This window comes from Schistocerca serialis, chromosome 9, assembly GCF_023864345.2.
Source record: "Schistocerca serialis cubense isolate TAMUIC-IGC-003099 chromosome 9, iqSchSeri2.2, whole genome shotgun sequence".
Taxonomy (NCBI): Eukaryota; Metazoa; Arthropoda; class Insecta; order Orthoptera; family Acrididae; genus Schistocerca; species Schistocerca serialis.
This window is the reverse complement of record NC_064646.1, coordinates 458,925,923-458,951,259: the sequence shown is the minus strand read 5'-3', so window position 1 is coordinate 458,951,259 and position 25,337 is coordinate 458,925,923. Positions and strand designations below refer to the sequence as shown.

The window sequence follows — 25,337 nt, the reverse complement described above, 5'->3', positions numbered from 1 at the left end:
AAAGTTTTGAGGAAATAAGAGGAAGTGAGAAGCAGCGAGTAAAGATGAGAAAGGAAGGAGAAGAAAGAAATCTTCAGTTAGAAGTGCGATGTGTCTCGTTGACGTTAAGGAGTCAGTTAGCAGAGAAGTTAGGTCATTTCAACAGTGACGAGAAAAGGATGTTGCAGCCATTATTAGAGGAATTCTCATGGTTGTTTGAAGAGAGGCAGTTTCTACCGGCTACGAATTTGGTTCAGCACGAAATTCTGACTGGAGAAGCTCGGCCAATTGCACAAAAACCTTACCGTATACCATATCATTTGCAGTCTGTAGTTGAAGATACGATTCAGCAGCAATTAGCGCAGGAATCATACAACCCTCCTCGAGTGCGTGGGCGTCTCCTGTGGTCGTTGTGCCAAAGAAATCAGTAAATGGGGAGAAAGCCTATCGCCTCTGTGTCGATATGCGGGCAGTAAATCAGGTAACCACCAGACACTTATCCGTTACCACACATTGATGAAACATTGGACCGATTGGGCAACTGTAAGTATTTTACCACCCTTGATTTGCGTTCTGGGTACCATCAAATACCTGTTGCACCCCAGGACTGCCATAAAACTGCCTTTGTTGTACCTACAGGATTGTATGAATTTGTAAGGATGCCATTTGGTGCAAGAAATGCCCCTGCCACTTTTCAAAGATTTGCAGATTTTCTGCTGCATTGGTTGAAACCCACAACATGCTTGGTGTATTTAGATGACATTATTATTTTTTTCTAAAACGATAAAAGAACATGCAGAGAGACTGAGCGATGTTTTGCAAAGGTTAAAAGGGCTCATTTGAGTATAAAATTAAAAAAGTGTGCTTTCACCCAATCACAAGTACAATATTTAGGTCATATAATAAGTGGAGAAGGTGTCAAACCGGACCCCTGTTTGACCACCGCAGTAAAGGAATTTCCGACACTGACAAATGTCAAGGAACTACAGTCATTTTTACGCCTTGCAAACTACTACAGATGTTTTGTGAATAATTATGCTACCCTTGCAAAGCCTCTGACTAATTTATTGAAAAAAGGAGTTAGTTTTATTTGGACTAAAGAATGTGATAAAGCTATGCAACAAATTAAACATGTTTTAACTAGAGCCCCTGTACTAGTGTACCCAGATTTTGAAAAACCATTCATACTGTCAGTGGACGTCTAAGATTATGCTGTAGGAGCCATTCTATCACAAGGGATAGATGGCGAAGAACGACCAATTGGTTATGCATCTCGACAGCTTAATAAAGCAGAGTCAAATTACAGCACAACTGAGAAGGAACTTCTAGCACTCATGTTTGGTGTAACTTATTTCCGATGTTATTGGTATGGGAGAAAATTCACTGTCATCACTGATCACGCCGCGTTACAGTGGATGTGGAGCTTAAAAATCCTAGTAGTAGGCTAACTTGTTGGGCTTTGAAATTGAGTGAATTAGAGTGAGGTAAAACACAAACCGGGCAAGTTACATCAAAACGCCGACACATTAAGCCGAAAAGTCAGAGTGGTTGTAGCTAATGACGTTTCTACTGAAGAATTAAGGTAAGCAAAGCAGAGAGACGTCGAATGTCAGAAATATGTGGCTTTGCCTGAATTTTCTGTTGAAGATGGAATTTTATATCGAAAGACCCACTTGGGTAAACAGGCAGTAATCCCGAAAGAATTACGTTCCAAGATTATTGCACAATGTCTTGATAGCCTGCAAGTATGTCATAACGGCCTACGCTCCACAAATTGCCGAATAGCTGCCCGTTATTTCTGGGCAGGAAGACGGAAAGACGTGCAAAAGTATATTCAAAATTGTCTACCTTGCATTAAGAGGTCATTGCCACCTAAAACGAAAGTGCCTTTACAGCAGGTACCAGAAGCCACTTACCCCTGGGCAGTAGTCGCAGCAGATATTGTCGGTTCTTTCTCTGTGAGCCCCAAAGTAATCAGTATATTCTGTCCCTTACAGATAATTTCTCAAGGTTCTCGATTATCATTCCTATACCAGATATGTCCGCTGAAACAGTAGTGCGTGCTTTTGTCACCCATTTGGTGTTACCATATGGAAGCCCTGAAGCTGTACTCACAGACAAAGGTATTAATTTCATATCTGCAGTGTATACCGAAGTTTGTAGATTATTGCGAATTAAAAAGTGGTGAACGACGCCATTCCACCCAAAAGTGAACGGTCACCTGGAGTGAGTCCACTGCACTGTTAGGTGTATGCTGTCTTACTATGTAATAAACATCACTCTAACTGGGACAAGTATGTTCAGTATGTTACATCAGCATATAACAGCCATGTCCATGAAGCTACAGGGTACTCACGTTGTGCAGCAGTATATGGCCGCCCTATGAATTCGCCTTTTGAAATTGACAAACTGCCCCCTGGAATTAAATCCAAAGATGTGAAAGGTCTAGCACGACGTCTAAAAGCCATTTGGAAAAAAGAAGGAACAACGCCTGAGCCACCACCCAACAGTTAAAGAGAAATAATCAAAAAGCAAAAATGTGCGAGTACAAGGTATGAGACCTAGTTATGTTGAGCAATCCAGTAGTAAAAAAGGGAAGAACCAAAAAGTTTACACCTACTTACGAAGGAGCGAACTGTATCATCTGGCTTACTTCACCAGTAAATGCGGAAATTCAATTAGCAGAATGCACATTGATCGTTAATTTTGACAGATGGAAACTGTATAAAGGACGCGAGCCACCCCCACCTAACAGTGAAACCAGGCATATTACACCAGTAGTTGCACCCAAAAAAAAGCAAGAAAGAAGGTAATACAACCGCCTAGACAGCAACGTAGATACGCTCTAAGGTCAAACCCCTATGATTTACGTTCGAGAGAGTAGATCTGAGATGGTATGTAAACGGTTGGAAAAGTGCTGCATGCAGCAAGAGAATTAATTGACGGAAAACACCGCCGTTACTATACATTTAATTAAGTTGTGCATGTTAGTTATAAGTAGACATAAGAATTGGCAACCATTGGTAATAGAATTTATGATGTCACATGTTAATGGAAGTGATTGAAGTTACGTAATCATTTAACATCTCCAGCAATGTTATCGTAGCAGTCGAGAAGTAGAAACACAAATATTCTTTAATCGTGGAATTAAGGGGATAGTTGTCCTTGCCAATAGAATATGCTGAATTATGACTCGGTTACTCTTGTATATCTTAAACGGATTCACACTTCACCTGTTGCTTTAGGAATAGTGCATGAACACAGCTGTCAAAGCTCTACCATAAAAATTTGATAGTAACACACCTTTATAACTGCCAGTCGATCAGTGACTACATGCTGCCATCTACCTGTCCTTTGAAATACGCCATATTACATGTATGTTTTGCTAAATGATCACACAACGATAATAACAAGAATAGGTACGTCCAAGTTAAACAACAAATATGTTACTCTAAAGTAAAAGGAGTCTTCCTCAAGTGCTGTTTTATTGTTTTCATGATGTGATGTTGAATGGACAAAAGGTGTTTCCTTGGTGCCATGGAAGGAGTCTCGTAAATACCGCCACTGTTGTCTACCAGCTGTACACATGTGGTGAGTCCCGCCCCTCCCTGTCAGCTGGCGACGCGGCCCCGTTCCCTTCCCTCCCTCCTGTGGCCGAGAGCAGCCATTGCAGTTCCCCCTTTCCCAGCCCATTGCCTCTGTCTTTGGCGCGTGCAGCATCTGCACCTTTCCCCTCGCCCCTCCTCAACACTCTCCCTTCGCCCTGCAGGCCACGTGCCCGAGCCACTCTACACCTTCGTACATTTGTACGTTGCAGTTTAAACAGCAAACCTAAAGGGATAGTTATAGAAATAAATTCACCAGCTTAGTATTGCCCCACAGATTTTACTAGTCCGATCTAAAGATGGGGATCTATTTGTGTTGTCTATTTGAATTTTCAGTAAGGAACAAAATCGTGAGAGAACTTTTTCTCGGGATGCATTGTCTAAACCATCAGGATTAGTAAACGTTGGAATTTTAGATTGATCTCTGGCTTTGTTGTATTGAGTTATGAGTTCCTTCCGATCAACACAATCTGGAACCACACCCTAATTCAGTAGTTAACCTTTCCTCCAAACCTCTCTCCCAATCCGAAACCTCTGTCCTATCCAAAGGCCTCACCTTCAGCCCCACTCCCAGATTCAACCAAACAGCCCTCGTCAAAGATTTACTGTCCTACACTCGTTCTCTCTGCTGGAAGTATCACTTTGCCACGAAGAAAAATGATCCTAATCCTACTCCTAATGATCCGACTCCTCAAGACACCATCCAAATTGAACTCTGCCTGGAACAGTTCCGTCCTCCGTCACAGCGGGACCCACCTCCTCTTCCTCAAAATCACCCTCTCCAAACCTTCCAGGAATTTCTGACTTCCAGCCTTGCATCTCAATCCTTCTTAAAAAACCTTAATCCTACACCCAACATCACCACTGCTGAAGCCCAGGCTATCCGTGATCTGAAGGCTGACCGATCCATCGTCATTCTTCCGGCGGACAAGGGTTCCACGACCGTGGTACTTGATCGTCGGGAGTATGTGGCTGAGGGATTGCGTCAGCTTTCAGACAACACCACATACAAAGTTTGCCAAGGTAACCCCATTCCCGATGTCCAGGCGGAGCTTCAAGGAATCCTCAGAACCTTAGGCCCCCTGCAAAACCTTTCACCTGACTCCATCAACCTCCTGACCCCACCGACACCCCGCACCCCTACATCTACATCTACATCTACATTGATACTCCGCAAGCCACCCAACGGTGTGTGGCGGAGGGCACTTTACGTGCCACTGTCATTACCTCCCTTTCCTGTTCCAGTCGCGTATGGTTCGCGGGAAGAACGACTGTCTGAAAGCCTCCGTGCGCGCTCTAATCTCTCTAATTTTACATTCGTGATCTCCTCGGGAAGTATAAGTAGGGGGAAGCAATATATCCGATACCTCATACAGAAACGCACCCTCTCGAAACCTGGCGAGCAAGCTACACCGCGATGCAGAGCGCCTCTCTTGCAGAGTCTGCCACTTGAGTTTATTAAACATCTCCGTAACGCTATCACGGTTACCAAATAACCCAGTGACGAAACGCGCCGCTCTTCTTTGGATCTTCTCTATCTCCTCCGTCAACCCGACCTGGTACGAATCCCACACTGATGAGCAATACTCAAGTATAGGTCGAACGAGTGTTTTGTAAGCCACCTCCTTTGTTGATGGACTACATTTTCTAAGCACTCTCCCAATGAATCTCAACCTGGAACCCGCCTTACCAACAATTAGTTTTATATGATCATTCCACTTCAAATCGTTCCGTACGCATACTCCCAGATATTTTACAGAAGTAACTGCTACCAGTGTTTGTTCCGCTATCATATAATCATACAATAAAGGATCCTTCTTTCTATGTATTCGCAATACATTACATTTGTCTATGTTAAGGGTCAGTTGCCACTCCCTGCACCAAGTGCCTATCCGCTGCAGATCTTCCTGCATTTCGCTACAATTTTCTAATGCTGCAACTTCTCTGTATACTACAGCATCATCCGCGAAAAGCCGCATGGAACTTCCGACACTATCTACTAAGTCATTTATATATATTGTGAAAAGCAATGGTCCCATAACACTCCCCTGTGGGACGCCAGAGGTTACTTTAACGTCTGTAGACGTCTCTCCATTGATAACAACATGCTGTGTTCTGTTTGCTAAAAACTCTTCAATCCAGCCACACAGCTGGTCTGATATTCCGTAGGCTCTTACTTTGTTTATCAGGCGACAGTGCGGAACTGTATCGAACGCCTTCCGGAAGTCAAGAAAAATAGCATCTACCTGGGAGCCTGTATCTAATATTTTCTGGGTCTCATGAACAAATAAGGCGAGTTGGGTCTCACACGATCGCTGTTTCCGGAATCCACGTTGATTCCTACGTAGTAGATTCTGGGTTTCCAGAAATGACATGATACGCGAGCAAAAAACATGTTCTAAAATTCTACAAGAGATCGACGTAAGAGATATAGGTCTATAGTTTTGCGCATCTGCTCGACGACCCTTCTTGAAGACTGGGACTACCTGTGCTCTTTTCCAATCATTTGGAACCCTCCGTTCCTCTAGAGACTTGCGGTACACGGCTGTTAGAAGGGGGGCAAGTTCTTTCGCGTACTGTGTGTAGAATCGAATTGGTATCCCGTCAGGTCCAGTGGACTTTCCTCTATTGAGTGATTCCAGTTGCTTTTCTATTCCTTGGACACTTATTTCGATGTCAGCCATTTTTTCGTTTGTGCGAGGATTTAGAGAAGGAACTGCAGTGCGGTCTTCCTCTGTGAAACAGCTTTGAAAAAAGGTGTTTAGTATTTCAGCTTTACGCGTGTCATCCTCTGTTTCAATGCCATCATCATCCCGTAGTGTCTGGATATGTTGTTTCGAGCCACTTACTGATTTAACGTAAGACCAGAACTTCCGAGGATTTTCTGTCAAGTCGGTACATAGAATTTTACTTTCGAATTCAATGAACGCTTCACGCATTGCCCTCCTTACGCTAACTTTGACATCGTTTAGCTTCAGTTTGTCTGAGAGGTTTTGGCTGCGTTTAAACTTGGAGTGGAGCTCTCTTTGCTTTCGCAGTAGTTTCCTAACTTTGTTGTTGTACCACGGTGGGTTTTTCCCGTCCCTCACAGTTTTACTCGGCACGTACCTGTCTAAAACGCATTTTACGATTGCCTTGAACTTTTTCCATAAACACTCAACATTGTCAGTGTCGGAACAGAAATTTTCGTTTTGATCTGTTAGGTAGTCTGAAATCTGCCTTCTATTACTCTTGCTAAACAGATAAACCTTCCTCCCTTTTTTTATATTCCTATTAACTTCCATATTCAGGGATGCTGCAACGGCCTTATGATCACTGATTCCCTGTTCTGTACATACAGATTCGAAAAGTTCGGGTCTGTTTGTTATCAGTAGGTCCAAGATGTTATCTCCACGAGTCGGTTCTCTGTTTAATTGCTCGAGGTAATTTTCGGATAGTGCACTCAGTATAATGTCACTCGATGCTCTGTCCCTACCACCCGTCCTAAACATCTGAGTGTCCCAGTCTATATCTGGTAAATTGAAATCTCCACCTAAGACTATAACATGCTGAGAAAATTTATGTGAAATGTATTCCAAATTTTCTCTCAGTTGTTCTGCCACTAATGCTGCTGAGTCGGGAGGTCGGTAAAAGGAGCCAATTATTAACCTAGTTCGGTTGTTTAGTGTAACCTCCACCCATAATAATTCACAGGAACTATCCACTTGTACTTCACTACAGGATAAACTACTACTAACAGCGATGAACACTCCACCACCGGTTGCATGCAATCTATCCTTTCTAAACACCGTGTGTACCTTTGTAAAAATTTCGGCAGAATTTATCTCTGGCTTAAGCCAGCTTTCTGTACCTATAACGATTACAGCTTCGGTGCTTTCTATCAGCGCTTGAAGTTCCGGTACTTGACCAACGCAGCTTCGACAGTTGACAATTACAATACCGATTGCTGCTTCGTCCCCGCATGTCCTGACTTTGCCCCGCACCCGTTGAGGCTGTTGCCCTTTCTGTACTTGCCCAAGGCCATCTAACCTAAAAAACCGCCCAGCCCACGCCACACAACCCCTGCTACCCGTGTAGCCGCTTGTTGCGTGTAGTGGACTCCTGACCTATCCAGCGGAACCCGAAACCCCACCACCCTATGGCGCAAGTCAAGGAATCTGCAGCCCACACGGTCGCAGAACCGTCTCAGCCTCTGATTCAGACCCTCCACTCGGCTCTGTACCAAAGGTCCGCAGTCAGTCCTGTCGACGATGCTGCAGATGGTGAGCTCTGCTTTCATCCCGCTAGCGAGACTGGCAGTCTTCACCAAATCAGATAGCCGCCGGAAGCCAGAGAGGATTTCCTCCGATCCATAGCGACACACATCATTGGTGCCGACATGAGCGACCACCTGCAGATGGGTGCACCCTGTACCCTTCATGGCATCTGGAAGGACCCTTTCCACATCTGGAATGACTCCCCCCGGTATGCACACGGAGTGCACATTGGTTTTCTTCCCCTCTCTTGCTGCCATTTCCCTAAGGGGGCCCCATTACTCCTACCTTCTACCTTCTTCCTAAAATCCACAAACCTAATCATCCCGGCCGCCCCATTGTAGCTGGTTACCAAGCCCCCACAGAACGTATCTCTGCCTACGTAGATCAACACCTTCAACCCATTACATGCAGTCTCCCATCCTTCATCAAAGACACCAACCACTTCCTTGAACGCCTGGAATCCTTACCCAATCTGTTACCCCCGGAAACCATCCTTGTAACCATTGATGCCACGTCCTTATACACAAATATTCCGCACGTCCAGGGCCTCGCTGCGATGGAGCACTTCCTTTCACGCCGATCACCTGCCACCCTACCTAAAACCTCTTTCCTCATTACCTTAGCCAGCTTCATCCTGACCCACAACTTCTTCACTTTTGAAGGCCAGACATACCAACAATTAAAGGGAACAGCCATGGGTACCAGGATGGCCCCCTCGTATGCCAACCTATTCATGGGTCGCTTAGAGGAAGCCTTCATGGTTACCCAAGTCTGCCAACCCAAAGTTTGGTACAGATTTATTGATGACATCTTCATGATCTGGACTCACAGTGAAAAAGAACTCCAGAATTTCCTCTCCAACTTCAACTCCTTTGGTTCCATCAGATTCGCCTGGTCCTACTCCAAATCCCATGCTACTTTCCTTGACGTTGACCTCCACCTGTCCAATGGCCAACTTCACACGTCCGTCCACATCAAACCCACCAACAAGCAACAGTACCTCCATTATGACAGCTGCCACCCATTCCACATCAAACAGTCCCTTCCCTACAGCCTAGGTCTTCGTGGCAAACGAATCTGCTCCAGTCCGGAATCCCTGAATCATTACACCAACAACCTGAAAACAGCTTTCGCATCCCGCAACTACCCTCCCGACCTGGTACAGAAGCAAATAACCAGAGCCACTTCCTCGTCCCCTCAAACCCAGAACCTCCCACAGAAGAACCACAAAGTGCCCCACTTTTGACAGGATACTTTCCGGGACTGGACCAGACTCTGAATGTGGCTCTCCAGCAGGGATACGACTTCCTCAAATCCTGTCCTGAAATGAGATCCATCCTTCATGAAATCCTCCCCACTCCGCCAAGAGTGTCTTTCCGCTGTCCACCTAACCTTTGTAACCTGTTAGTTCATCCCTATGAAATCCCCAAACCACCTTCCCTACCCTCTGGCTCCTATCCTTGTAACCGCCCCCGATGCAAAACCTGTCCCATGCACCCAACCACCACCACCTACTCCAGTCCTGTAACCCGGAAGGTGTACACGATCAAAGGCAGAGCCACGTGTGAAAGCACCCACGTGATTTACCAACTGACCTGCCTACACTGTGATGCATTCTATGTGGGAATGACCAGCAACAAACCGTCCATTCGCATGAATGGACACAGGCAGACAGTGTTTGTTGGTAATGAGGATCACCCTGTGGCTAAACATGCCTTGGTGCACAGCCAGCACATCTTGGCACAGTGTTACACCGTCCGGGTTATCTGGATACTTCGCACCAACACCAACCTATCCGAACTCCGGAGATGGGAACTTGCCCTTCAGTATATCCTCTCTTCTCGTCATCCGCCAGGCCTCAATCTCCGCTAATTTCAAGTTGCCGCCACTCATACCTCACCTGTCTTTCAACAACTTCTTTGCCTCTACACTTCTGCCTCGACTGACATCTCTGCCCAAACTCTTTGTCTTTAAATATGTCTGCTTGTGTCTGAATGTGTGGATGGATATGTGCGTGTGTGCGAGTGTATACCTGTCCTTTTTTCCCCCTAAGGCAAGTCTTTCCGCTCCCGGGATTGGAATGACTCCTTACCCTCTCCCTTGAAACCCACTTCCTTTCGTCTTCCCCTCTCCTTCCCTCTTTCCTGATGATGAGGCAACAGTTTGTTGCGAAAGCTTGAATTTTGTGTGTATGTTTGTGTTTGTTTGTGTGTCTATCGACCTGCCAGCGCTTTCGTTCGGTAAGTCACCTCATCTTTGTTTTTATATATATATATATATATATATATATATATATATATATATATATATATATATATATATGTGTGTGTGTGTGTGTGTGTGTGTGTGTATGAGAGATGTCGAGTTTTAAGAAGAAATACGTAGGAGTATCTTGAAGATGCAGAATTGTCGTATTCACAGTTAAGTAGGTGATACCGTTGTGTCAAAGATGCACCGTGCACTATACCTTCATAAAGGAAAAGTCCTTCAGAAATTACACTCAATGTAGTCTTTTCTAATTCAAACACTTACACTTTCTTTGTCCACTGTGGAAATCTCTAGATTTTCGTCGAGTTTTGTTTTTCAACTTGTTAGCAACATCGTTGACATCCAATGACACAATCTACGACCCACCTGCACCAAACAGGTGTCACTTTTCTTTGTCAATTTCACTTGATGGTGTTTAGCAAACACATTGAAACATGAGAAACTGCCTCTCAAAATGTGAATGTTATAACTCTTGGATGGTCAGCCTAAAGATGCTTTTAATTTTGTTTACTTATTGATATAGCATATTTAGAAATGTAATATGATATTTGAGTGCTTCATTTTTATATTTTCATGTTTTTGTAACAATTATGTTTGGGCTAAAATGGATTTCATAGGACCTATGTTACGGGGTTGTGACGTATCTGTCACTTATGAACCAATTTACTAATGCATAATGTAATTTAAACAGAACCCACTGTAACAACTCATCTAGCTTGATGTCACGTGTAATCCCACTTCTGTTTTGTTGGTCATCTGTGAAGAAACCATATCTATTACGCACATCTACTACCCTTTATTCAGTGACAGTATACCCCCTTTTTGTGACATTAATATTCGTCACTTTGAAGCACATAAATACGCGCATCGGGTGCAGGAGCCCAAGAATGTGTGGGGAGAGTGTAAAATACAGACAGCGCAGTGAATCAGTGTCGGTAAGCTTCATCTCTCTCGCTCTCACACCTGACGCTTACTGTGCAGCACACGTGTGCCCTGCGTGCGGCATTTGACAGTTGTAGCCGCTTCGGCTTTGCCTCTCAGCTGCCGCGTACGGCTCTGACACGGCGCTGGCCTTGGAAGTTATCTGCCGCATGCGATTCTGACGCAGCGTGAGATTCGGCCTTGCAGTCAGCTGCGACTCTGACGTAGCCTCTGCGCAGGTCTTCAGCAAATGGTTCCTGTTGGAACACCACTGATAACCGTTCATGCCACTACGGCTTACTCAATATTCGTGCTCATCTATTTATTTTTTTCTACTTGAAAGCCCATTCGTGATTTTTCTGTCAACTGATTTGCCTGCTTTATCTAATAAACCAAATGATCACCTCCTATTGTCAATTGAGGACCTGCTAAAACATGAAAAAGGACAAATTTCTTATGTTCGCCTGTTGGCACACTTACATGAATGGCAAACAGCCACAAACTAAACTAAGCAATTAAGCAGAGAACCTATCAGGCATGTGCCCTCCCTTAGTTTTAAGAGGTGCAAGTCTGATATCAACTAATGTGGAAAAACTAGTGTAGTGTAATGAAGTGTTCCCTTAGTGATAACTCCCTTTTCAACTATGTTTGAAACGTGTGGACCTCCCCTCATACCCTCACTGCAATGAGTTCCAGTGCACGGACCTGGCCACAGCCACGCCCCCTTCCCGCTGGCAGCCTGCGCGCTGCCCGCTGAGGACAACACACCACGCCACCTCGCTCCACTCGCCCCCGCAGTGACTCATCAGTAGCGATATGTTTACATTTTCAACTCATTTAAACAAAAGCAAATAGACATTTTTACTTCATCTTAGCAACAAGAACACATGGCATGTTTACCTAATTCACACTGTTATGTTCTGTTCTCATTTTGTTTTGATATTTTATGATGATTTGATGTTTTATGATGATTATTGTATACACACAATATTGTTGATGTAAGTCCCTTTGCGACCTCTAGGAGGTCTTGAGTCACTACACCCTCCCATAGGTTAAGACCTCTGCAGTCTTCCATGAGGGCCATTCTTAATAAAGTGATGTTTACTTTGTTTCGCAAGCTAAATTTGTTTACATTAAATAATAATTACATTGAGCGAATTCACGTACGTTCTCTGCTCCCACGGAAGGGGGAGGAGTGTAAAGGATGAGCCTCCAAACAGTAACTTCGTTTTTCCATTGTGGCCAAGCCACGGCCGGCAGTGTTGCCGTGGACACGCGCCCCTCTCATGTACTTACGAAGTAATACTGCCTCAGGCGTCGCTTAGCAGGCAACGCTCTTGAAAGTTCCATGCTGCCTGCACGGTTTGCTTGGTCCTGGCCAATCAGGGCGGAGGAAGCCATGTGGTGCGTCGAATATACCCGGCCGCCCGTTGCCGACCTGCTCTCTGGCATTCTTGCTCACCCACAAGCTGGATGCGCGCCCTGTAGTAGCGAACAATGTTTCACCAAACTCTAAGCTCTGGCTCACCCTCACCTCCCTAGGCCTATGTAACCCCTTGCAACATGCTTTCGCCAATAAATGGCCTTTCTCTGAAAATAATCGTAATCATTCCATAACACCCACCGCCTGCCCATACGCCCATCCTGTACACTCTTCTACTGTCTTCCACCTGCTACATAACATTTTTCCTAGTATAAGTGGGTAATCGTCTTATCAAAATCCATACCAAACCCTCTCTTCCATTTATTTATGTAAATATTTAGCTCTTGTTAAATGCCAGTCGAAATACTTTCTCATTGTACCCCACGTACTGTTGTAATACTTTGGGTCCCATAAATCCGATATTAATTTCTCCTGGGCACTAGATGACCAATATTTCTCCTTAAACTTTCTCTGAAAGTCCACCAAAGACTAGAAGTTTTCTGTATTCACTGTGCCCCATTTGAAAGCCTCTCCTAAAAGGTAACCTACTGCAAACACTTTTTATCTTCCCTATTTTTTTGGTAAGGCCTGATTAAATGGCTTTAAGAAATGGTTTGGGTGCACATCTCCATCTTTTTTAAAACTGGGCAATTGTCTGGCGAGTCCAGAATTTGCTTCCCATTGTAAATCTGTTACTATTTTAGTAGTCAACACTACATTCTGTGAAGCTACCCCTTTCTCTACTTTATTCTGGATAAGTTTAAATTCCTTCCACAAATCGTCTATGCCTTTCTTAGTATTGTCATGTTCAGACGCTAAATGTGATGAAAGGTTATCTATCTTTTCCCTCTCAGCAACTTTCTGACCGATTAATTCCTATACTTGTTCCTCCAGACCACTTATGTTTATGGTGTCTGTGGTTGCTAACTTCCCCTTAAAATTTCTCTACCACATCTACATTAGTGTTGACCCCTGAAATTCGCGAATGGAAAATAGGGATCAGTTTTTCCTGTCTTTCAATGGAATCATTTAAAGTATGTAATCTTTGTTTCGCTGCGTTGAATGTAACATTACACACATTTTGAAATGATCGTAATTTTTCATTAAACTCTGACTCTACACTACTACACTGGTCTTCATTGTCAAATTCTAGTTTCTTGGTCAAATTCTGTAATTTCTCTTCCTGTCTTTGGTTAAATTCAGTAAATAATTGAGTAATATGAGTGTTTAAAGAACTGGATAGTTCACTCTTTAAATCTACTTTCAAATCCTTGACTTCATAATCCAGGGTATCAAATTCAGTCTTTAGCAGGCTTAAACTTGTTGCTTCATTGTTCAAGATTTCACTTTGGCTAATTAAAACCTAACTCTGAGCATGTAATTTGATGTTCAATTGTGTATTTACTGCATTTAATTGAACACTCTGAGCTTTGATTAAGTTTATTACTTCAGACAAATCTGGCATGTCTTTGTCCAGTCATGCCATGGCTGATTCTACAGTCTCTGTAGGTTGTTGTTCCTTCTCCATAGTTGTAAATTTTTTCGAACTTGCAATCATTGAAAAAATATCACCTCTGTAAATAATGACCAGCCTAGTTCACATTCAAGTAATCATCATCTTGAGCTCATCTGGCATAGGATTGTAGACGGAGTCAGTGAGGTGTTGGAATGGCACCGGTGAACCACACAGGTGCTGGCAGCATCAAATGTTGGTCGTCGTGTCGGCGGGTGCAAAGTCAGCAACTCAAATAGCAACCAGCACTGATGGCATGTTACTGTGACTGCGTTGGCATCAGCTGGTTACTGCATCGGCATTGGCTGGTTACTGCGTGTGAGAGGATTGTTTCCTCCCCACGACCAAATCTTCTTGATCAGGTCTTGCAGACCAATTTCTTCATCTCGTTATTGTGTGTTGCTATGGCAGCTCTCAACTTTTTCTTATCTCCATCTTCTTCAAGAAAATTCCTCCTTTTCATGCTCTGCTCACTTTGGTCGCCACATTCCGGCAGTTTCCGGTGATGAAGGGTGGCAGTTCGGTGCTGGTGTGAAAGACTCCAACTCCCCCTTGGCTTTTGAACTTATTGGAGTTGATATGCCGATCTTCTTTCAGGATTGCCGGGTGTAATATTCTGCCCAGCTCGTTCTCCGAAGAATAGATGATACTCTAAAGGAATTTTGTATACTTTTAAATAACTTGGTACACTTGAGAATACTTTGAACTCAGTCTCACTGTATTTTCATAACACACAAGTTTTCATACACTAAAACATTTCCCATAAGCTCAACACATTCTGGTCCGACAGAAGCTATTACAATCATCTTTCCATAAATACAGTCTATAAATCTCTTAAAGTTTAACAAGACAACTGTCCATACCTTAAGACAGTGAGAGAATGAAGCAATAAAAATCCCTTTTTTCTTTCAACAACATTCAAATGTTCACACAGAGTACTACGTGTTTATTCCTTGAGCGGGCCGTGTAACTTCTTAGGCGGGCTCGGTGACTACCTGCTTGTGCTGATCATCTGTCTGATACCTGTCCGTCCTGCACACAAATAACTGTGGGGCAGTAGACACAGTTCTACTATACCACACTTACCTCTAAAATAACATGTGTTTGAGACGGTGGAATTAGAGGTGACTCTAGAATTTACCACGAAATTCTAGAGGCACTATGACCGTCACATGCATCACATGATTCGAATGGCGCATTTGAGTGGGTTTTCAAATTATATGAAATCCATTTGTGTTTATAAAAGAATACTGAAATTAATGAGGAAAAAACATATATTAAAAGCATAAAATGACATAATCATTTAAGACAATTCCCAGCCTATTGAAGTTGATGTAAAAGTGATGCTGGTGTTGAAATGAGATTCAGAAAAAGACTACTTCTGAATTTTTGTTGCTGATACTGCTACGAGAACACAATTTTCAGGAATTGAGAACATAACTTGTGCACATTCTCTTAAGTTTGCTTATCTACATAATGCTCCTCAGTTTCTACTTTTGGATGCCAGATTTATAACTTGTGTACATAACTCCTTCGTGTCTTGTTGCTCTGATGTAAAGACTGGGCTTTTGAGATTGTCCCTCCTTACTGCTGGTATCGTCTGAACTTTGTAACACATGGCTATTATGTGCAGAATAACTGCTGCGCAAGACAAACCCATATCTTGCCAAGACAAATTAAAGTGTTAATTTATAACTTTCATTCAGCTCACGAAATCCTCAGTTTTGATAATAAATCAAAGTGGCAAAGAAATGTATATTTCCACCTTTAAAATCATAATGTGCAATTACATTTTGCAAAATGTACTATGTGCAACACTATCAGGATATAACACATTTGACATAAAACAGTCCCTCATCCATTTGTCTCACTGAGGGTTTAAGTTCAGTTTGTGCTGAAGAATTTCCTTTCATGATGATCCACAAATTTGTGTTTCTTATTGTGGAAGAAGGATCTAACTGTTGTATGATTTGATTACTGAATTCTTCAGGCAATATATCTTAAACATAGTAGGTGGTCATCATTTACTAAAACTTTAATAACGCCTGTCATTGCTTTATTTTCTGTTTGCCTAAGTAAAAAGTGTTCCACCCTTTCATTCACTGATTCTCCACTGTTTGTTGTATTACTATTCTTTTCTGTGCCCTTACAAACTGTTGCCCACCTTGCAGATATTGATATTCAAAATTAGAAGTTGAGGTGTCAGGTCAGAGGGGTATTCTGAACACAATTTCGACACAAAGCAGCTCAATAGGCTGTGGAGTGCAAGGGTAGGCTAGCAATAGAACAGTGCATCACCATTGACTAGACACTCATTTATTGAACACACAAGTCAGAAAGTAATGCACGTTCACTAGAGAATTGGAAGAGTCTATAAAATTGAGGAATTATAGGGGTATTACAAAAAGAAATACTTACATTCTGAAGTAGACGAGTAGAACAAAGCACTCGCAAGGTGGTAAACTGAATGCTGAACGTGTTGGGACCTATTTGAACTTGTCCTGAGAGGCAGAGAGGTGCGACTTAAAACAAACTTTGAGCAGCATCTGTCGGAAAAAGGTGCAACTAGAGAATAAATGTCCCTCCCGCCACCTCGTTACCTTCGTGGAGTAAGTATGGTGCGAAATTGCAAAAAGGCGGTCACTTCACCGCCTGCGCGAGCGCGTGAGGGTTAAGATCATCTTCAGGATGAACGGTATGACACCAACAGAAGTACACGACACAAGACTTCCTGGCTGAAAACTGGAAACTGTGGGCTAGAGCCCATGAATGCACTTTGTGAATGACTCCCTGTAGGCACTGCTCTGCAATACCAGTACTGGAGGAGCAATATGAAATGCAGAAGTCATCTGCACACAGAGAAAGGGAAACCGACAGCCCTACAGCTGCTGCTAGGTCGTTAATGGCCACTAAAAACACACACACACTCAATACAGAGCCCCCCAGAATGCCATTTTTCGTGAATATGGGGAACTATGGGAGGCAAAATTTGGACATGGAAAGTACGAAGCGACAGGAAGTTTTGGATAATATTCGGGAGCTGGTCCCGAAGACCCCACTCATGCAATGTGGCAAGGATATGATGTTGGCAGGTTGTGTTGTATGCTTTACACTAGTCAAAAAAGACGGCAACCAGGTGTTGGCGTCTTTAAAAGGCTATTCACATGGTAGACTCGAGGGACACAAGATTATCAGTGGTAGAGCATCCCTGGTGGAACCTGCCAATATGGAGCCAGTAGGCCACGTGACTCCAGGACCCAACCCAACTGCTGACACACCTTACGCTCCAGCAGCTTACAGAGAATGTTGGTGAGGCTGATGGGCTGATAGCTATCCACATAAAGCAGATTTTTACCAGGTTTTAACACCGGAATGATGGTGCTCTCTCATCATTGGGATGGGAAGATGCCATTGCACCAGATCCAGTTGAAGATTACAAAGAGATGTCACTTGTGGTCATACGACACATTTCATGTGGACTGTGGATCCGATCTGGCCCAATTGCTGTGTCAGAGCAATGTGCAAGGGCGTTACAGGGTTCAGTGTGTGTAGTGAATAAGAGGACTTTCCTTTCCATCCGCTGTTTGAGGGTACGAAAGGCTGGGGGGTAGTTCTCCAATGCAGAGGCTCTAGCATGGTGCTCAGCAAAGTGATCGGCAATTGCGTTTGCGTCGGTAGGGAGCACGTCATTGACGTTAATGCCAGAGACATCTGTTGGGGTCTGGTACCCAAAAAAAGAGGTCTGATCTTCATCCAGACTTGGGAAGGTGACATATGGTACCCAATGGTAGACACGTACCTCTCCCAACACGCCTGTTTCCGTCGTTTGATAAGTAAGCGAATGCAGGCACGGAGCCACTGAAAGGCTATTAGGTGCTCCAGGGAAGGGTGTCGCTTATGCCACTGTAGAGCTCGCCGACACTTCCACCAAGGAACTGTCTTTTCCTAGAGAATGAGGGATCGCATTTTCCGCCACAGAAACTATCATTGTAGTGACCTGCTCAATTACAACATCTATGGCAACACGTGGAGGAGATTAAATGATGACATCAGAGGTGAAGGCTACCCAGTATGCCTTGTTTAAAGCCCATCTGGGCAGGCGTCCATGGACATGATGCCAGGGGAGTGACAGAAAGATGGGGAAGTGGTCACTACCACACAGGCAGTCATGTGCTCTCCAGTGGATAGCTTGGAGAAGTCCTGGGCTGCAAACTGATAAATCAATGGCTGAGTAACTACACTAATAAAATGTGTGGCGGCCCCAGTATTTAAGAGGCAGAGGTCGGACTGAAACAGCCAAGTTTTCACATCTCTGCCACGGCCAGTAAGCATGGTGCCACCCCACAAGGGGTTATGGGTGTTACAAGTAGGAAAGGTTTAGGGCGCTGATCAATCAGTGCAGCCAAGATGTTCAAGGGTACTGCACCATCTGGAGGGAGATACACGTTGCAGACAGTTATTTACTGCATCGTCCATATCCTGACAGCCACAGCTTCAAGAGGAGTTTGAAGGGGCACAGATTCACTACATATCAAGTTCAGGACATAAATGCAAACTCCACCTGACACTATTATATTTGCTACGGCTCCAGTAATATCCCCTGTAGGCAGTGCAGGGGTTTGCATTGCCGGGAACCAAGTTTCCTGGAAAGCAATGCAGGCAGCAGGTCTAAAGCTTAACAGTTGCTGTATCTCAGCCAGGTGGTGGAAAAAACTTGAGACTGGGAAGGCATGAAACTCAATGAGGTCACTTGCTGCCAATATTTATTTCCTGAACAGGTTATATCCATTATGTCTGAAGGTCTGGCAAGATGTAAGTCCTCAACAAACGCCAGCTCTTCACCTCATCGCCAGACACAGAGCTCGTGCAGTGGTGGTGTGGGTGCCACCGCAATTCCCTTGGTCTTGTGGGGTCGTCTTTCTGGATTTCTCTCTCTGATCCTTGGGTTAGGGAAACCCAAGGATCAGCGAGGGCTTCACTGATTCAGTCTCTGGGACCGAGAATGAGCGTGAAGCCATACGACCAGCTGCCTTTGGGCACTTCAGCCATTGGTGGGTGTCATCTTTCCCACTAGCAGATGCCTGGGAAGGGAGTGACCCAAGGGACCTCTTCCTAGCAAGAGGAGCCGAACACGACTTGCACTTGTCTATCTAAGAAGTGGAGACTGGCGTCCCCAGTGGTTAGGGGGACAGTGCTCCCAAGGTATATGGTGTTGGAGTAACAGAGAGGAAGTGCCCCCACTATCAAGGGGGCAGATGTAGTCTTCCAGCTCTGAGAGCCGACTGGAACTCGCAGAACTGATGGGGCTACAACTGTTCTTGTAGCAGCGGCTTAAGAGGTGGTCATAGCCATGATGTAGGCGATAAAATTTCCTCTTGGCCTCAGTGTAGGTTAGTCAAAATGGCTCTGAGCACTATGGGACGTAACTTCTGAGGTCATCAGTCCCCTAACTAACCTAAGGACATCACACACATCCATGCTCGAGGCAGGATTCGAACCTGCGACCGTAGCAGTCACGTGGTTCCAGATTGCATCGACTAGAACCGCTCGGCCACCCCGGCAGGTGTACGACAGTCAGTCCAGGGTCTTGTATTCTTGGATTTTCCTTTCACACTGGACAACTCTGCTGTCTGGTGAGCAAGGTGAATAATGTTCTTCGCAGCTGACACAGATGGTGGGCGGGGCACATTGAGTATTGGGATGGGCTGGACATCCACAATCTCAACATGTTATGCTGGAAGTACAGCAGGAAGACATATGGCCAAACTTCCAGCACTTAAAGCACTGCATCAGGGGAGGGATATAGGGCTTGACATCACAGTGGTAGACCAGCACCATGACCTCAGGTAATGTTTCACCCTCGAAGACCATGATGAAGGCACTGGTGACAACCTGATTATCCCTCGGAACCCAATGCATGCGCCAGACGAAATGAACTCATCGCTCTAAGTTGCCACACAGCGTGCACGCCCTACTTCAGAAGGAGAACTTTACCTGAAAGCTTTGATATTTTAACACCCTTTTAGATTGCAGCTGTCTTGCTACTCAACACATCCTACATCCATATTCTTATTACTGATGTAGAAAGATATTTGGATGTCAATGGATCTAAAATTGTCATGTAATTTTCAGGGATAAGACAGCTTCATAGGCATTGGTCTCCAAAAAGAAAATGAAACTAAAATGGCTCTGAGCACTATGGGACTTAACATCTGAGGTCATCAATCCCCTAGACTTAGAACTACTTAAACTTAACTAACCTGAGGATATCACACAAATCCATGCCCGTGGCAGGATTCCGAACCTGCGACTATAGCAGTCGCGCGGTTCCAGACTGAAACACCTAAAACTGCTCGGCCACAGCAGCCGGCAAACGAAACTAACAAGTGTGTTAAAAATGAGATAAAGTTTTTTGAGCACTACCATGTAAAAGACCTGAAATTGAGTTCTGTATATGCCTGATGAACATCAGACCATTAGGCATTTACAGGACATTCACAACATGCAAATAACAGTAACCTCTCACAATGATTGAAGTGTACTGATACATGTTTAAGGTTACATATCTCCCTTTTTTTTTAAATTCAGGGTGTGATAAATGTAAACCACTTCCTATCAGTCCAGAACAGTTCAGAGCAAATGGGATAAACAGTGAAATTTACTTCATCACTGTAGAAGCACCTTACAGCAATGTCTGATTATTTAGTATCTGAAACTCTCATTGGAGACCAGAGATATTTAAAACTGTCAAGGGAGAATCACTCTAGCAAAATCCTTACTAACATTCGAAGTTTTCAACAATCATTTGTCATTACCAGATACACATTCGCTTGGATCAGCAACGCAACATTACACTGTCGAAGTTCTGCAGCCCAAGAACAATATTACTGAAAGTCCTAATAGCAATGTAAATGATGCTGAAGACTAATGAGTGGTGTATACAGTATTTGTAGAGTAACTGGCCAAAATCTAGAACAAGAGCACTGCCAGCAAAGGCTTTTTTACTGTATGTCACATAAAATAGCAATGTAGAGCAAGGTATTGTGAGTGCTGAAACTGAAATCATTTCATATTCTTCACAGATCATTTGCGATTCCACTGTTTTGTTTAAAAATGTCACTAAAATTGCCACAGCACAGCTTCCAATATTTTCTACATTTTCTTTCGAATGAAGGCTATGGTGATACATTGACCAGAGTGGACAAAGCCAATGAATCTGAGGTCCTGGAAGAAAAAAATATAATAAAATAAAAAATCTCCACTATGTTTACTGAATAGTTTCAATAGAAATTTGACCTGTATGTCACATGACACTCCTACAGTGATATTTTGCCAACTTTTGATGTTATATCCACAGTTTTTTTTTTTCAGTATTCAATATTAGTAGTATTGAGTTTATTCTCTTCAGAAAAATCCCATTCTGAATAATTATATACCTAGTGTCTAGGGGCTAGAGAGATGTCAGAAGAAAGGTCCCATCACAAGCTCAGGAAGGAGATGCCAGGTATGGGAAACTGCTTTGAAGTGGACTCCTCACCAGAGTATCTACCATCATTTTAAATTATCCTTGTCCTGTTCTTGTGAAGTAAGCACAAGTTTGTTAGGTTACTTACATTGGTGAGGCACCACCATGAGTAACTACTTCATTTTCATATCTGTGGATTACAGTGGTCATTTCACAAGACATTAAGAACACTGTTCATAATTATTGCTAACAAAATGTTTTATTACCCACAATAAGGAAAATATTAAGCTTATTTTTCATTCAAAAAGCATAACTGCACAATTTAATTTGTACTTCAATTCATGCACACAGTTCTGTTAGATATAAAGTTCAAACATTTGGAATACACCAACATATACAATATCATCACACTATTGTTTCCAAAAATCTCAAAGCTCTTGACCAATTTATTTCAAATATTCATACGATACTCTAATAAAATTTCTACTGGACATCAGCTACATATTTTCTTTAGATACAAATGTACAGAATTTCTGTTAAAACCTACCATGAGAAAGAAAACTCCGTGCAGTGGAAGTGTGCGGATTAATTTTCTATCTCTCACTCAGTCTTAACTACAACGTTACGAAAAGGGTAGTTGCTACTTGTCCTATAGCGGAGATGCTGAGACGCAGAGAACCACAATCAAAAGACTGTCAAACAAAGCTTTCGGCCAAAGAGGCCTTCATCAGAATTAGACAAAACTTACAAATGCACAGACTTGCAACTCACACACATGACCACAGTCTCTGGGTTTTGTGTGTGTGTGTGTGTGTGTGTGTGTGTGTGTGTGTGTGTGTGTGTGTGTGTGTGTTCTAACTATGATGAATGGCTGTTTGGCCAAACGCTTTGTTTGATAGTTTTTGGCCAAAAGGTTTGACACTCGTTTTGTTGTGCCTATCTGAAACGCTATATTGTGAGTAGCAGCTACCATTTTCATAATATTATCACTATTCCATCCTGGATTTTCCATTTTTTCAGTTTTAATGACGATGGCAGTGTATTTAAACCTTTAGACAAATAGTTTCTTACATCAATATTGTGAAAAGGATAGATGCTACTCAAGAAGACATATTTGTTAACATCAAATATAGATTTAAGCGTCAGGAAGTATTTTCTGGAAGTATTTGTATGGAGTGTAGCCATGTATGGAAGTTAAAATGTGGACGATAACTAGTTCAGACAAAAAGAGAATGGAAGCTTTCGAAATGTGGTGCTACAGAAGAATACTGAAGATTAGATCACCTAACTAATGAGGAAGTACTGAATAGAATTTTGGAGAAGAGGAATTTGTGGCACAATTTGACTAGAAGGGATCGATTCGTAGAACACATTCTGAGGCAGTAAAAATCTTAGAGGAAGACCAAGAGATGAATACAGTAAGCAAATTGAGAAAGATTTATGTTGCAGTAGTTACTTGAAGATGATGATGCTTTCACAGGATAGAGTGGTAGGGAGAACTGCATCAAAGCAGTCTCTGGACTGAAGACAACCACCACCACCACCACCAATGTTGCTACTCACCATATAGAGGGGATGCAGAGTCACAGATAGGCACAATGAAAGGATCACGACATGGCGAGGTATCCCTGCCTGTCATAAGAGGTGACTAAAAGGAGTTTCACACATTTCAGCCTTTATGTGATGGTCCCCTGTCGGGTTTGACCTCCATCTTTCTAAATTTTCCCAAAGAGCGAGCCAGTTGGGGAAGAGCACATAGTGTTCATCATGCATTGAGATCTTAAGCCCACTTTCTCGTTGTCACACTGCAGTCACACTCATTCTCCATCTCCTAGGTGAGGACACCTTCCTAGGTGCGTTTTTCACCATGCACTGTGCAGTGTCGCTTTCTGTGCTGATGATGACCATGGACTTCTTAGCACCTCATATCCAGCATGGTAGCCAGTCGTTGTAGTGGGGCCACCATATACCCTGTTGGTTGTACCCCCTTACAACACAGGGATCGCTCTGCTGATGCCTGTGCCATTAACTCCCTACATATGCCAAAGAGTAGAGCCCATCTCCTTGGGGCATCAAGACTCCCAGCAATGGCCATCGTGCCAGGTGGCCCTTGCTGAGGTTGCGTGGCACCCATGGGGAGGGCCCCTGGTCAGAGTGGGTGGCATCAGGGCGGATGACACACCATGAAATGTAATATGTCATGTCTTGCTGGTGGTCCACCACCAGCAGTCTCTAAGTGGGCAAAGGCTAACTTCAGTGCTAAGAAATATGACCCCAAATCATTACCCTCCCTGACCACACCATGGGAGGAACACCAGGCTAAGGATGGCAGTGAAGCTTATTCGCCCTGGTACCTTGTATTTACGAGAGTTGATAGGGAAACTTTCATGTCCATGAAGTCTCAGTTTTTTGTGGAGCATTTGGAGGACAAGTCTGGGGAGGTGGAGGGCTTGTCCAAAATGCACTGTGGGTCCGTCTCGATAAAAACAGCATCCTCTGCCCAGTCACAGGCATTACTTGGTTGTGACAAGTTGGGGGTCTTCCTGTTACCATCACACCTCATGAGAACATAAATAAGGTCCAGGGTATTATATTCCACAGGGACCTTCCTTTTCAGTCTGATGACGAGCTGTATGCCAGTTTAGAGGGGTGAGATGTTCATTTCGTCCGGCGCATCCATCGGGGTCCGAGGGATGATCAGGTTGCCACCAGTGCACCAGTGCCTTCATCTTGGCCTTAGAGGGTGAAACATTGCCTGAGAAGGTTAACGTGATGGTCTAGCACTGTGACGTCAAGTCATATATCCCTTCCCCGACGCGGTGCTTCAAGTGGTACAAGTTCGGCCATATGTGTTACCACTGTACTTACAGCATCACATGTCGAGATTGTTGACTCCATCACATCCCAAACCTCCATATGCCCAGACTCCCATCTGTGTCAACTGCGGAGAGCATCATTCACCTTGCTCGCCAGACTGCAGAATTTTACAGAAAGAGAGGAAAATCATGGAATGTAAAACCCTGGACCGACTGACCTACACTGAGGCTAAGAGGAAATTTGAGCGCCTACATCCTGTGGCCATGACCACCTCTTACGCCGCTGCTATGAGAACAGTTGCCACCCCATCAGTTCCTTGCATTCCTGTCGCCTCTCAGAACCAGAAGACTACGCCTGACCCCTTGATGGTGGGGGTGCTTCCCTCCCTGTTACTCTCGCAACACCTACATCTGGAACACCAACCCCCCCCCCCACCCCCCAACCATCAGGGATATCAGTCCCCATTTCTGAGTCGGAGAAGCGTAAGTCTTCTTCGACTTCTCTCGCTAGGAAGAGGTCCCTTGGGTCACTCCTTTCCCAGGTTTCTGCTAATGGGAAAGATGACACCCACCAGTGGCTGAGGAGCCCAAAGGCAGCTGGTCGTAGGGCAGCACACTCATTCTCAGTCCTGTAGGCTGAATCACCGAAGTCCTCCCAGCCAAGGAAACCTGAGGAGCAGCATGAGAAATCCAAAAAGAAGGTCCTCAAGACCAAGGGAATTGCGATGGCACCCACACCACCACTGCCTACAAGCTCTGTGTCTGAGGATAAGGTGAAGATTCTGGAATCCGCTGAGGACCTAGATCTTGCCAGACCCTCGGACACAAGGGATATAGACCACTCAGGAAAAAAGTCTGGCAGCAGGTGGCCCTGAGGTGTAAACAGCCTCATTGACCCCCCCAAGGGCGTCCATGACTTTTTTGTGGATACGTACGTGGCGAGCACGGGGCCCTGAGCTAGTGCAGTTCTCCTTTTCTGGGCTGCCCTACCCGCCTCCCCCATCCCTCCTCATACCCAATCCTCCCCCCCCCCTTACCTTCCCTCCCCTTAACACTCTTCTTCTAGGGAGTAATGTATCAAGCCTTCGTCC

General features: G+C 44.1%; 1 long non-coding RNA gene across 2 annotated transcripts in view; it reads left to right on the top strand.

Annotated features, from left to right (window-relative positions):
• Positions 1 to 12,152, top strand: part of LOC126418920 (uncharacterized) — a 28,257-nt gene extending 16,105 nt beyond the window's left edge. For both annotated transcript variants that reach the window (XR_007575910.1, XR_007575909.1), the window contains exon 4: positions 11,726 to 12,152. This is a non-coding gene — a long non-coding RNA (uncharacterized LOC126418920). The remainder of the gene's footprint in view (positions 1 to 11,725) is intronic.
• The last annotated feature ends 13,185 nt before the right edge of the window (positions 12,153 to 25,337 follow it).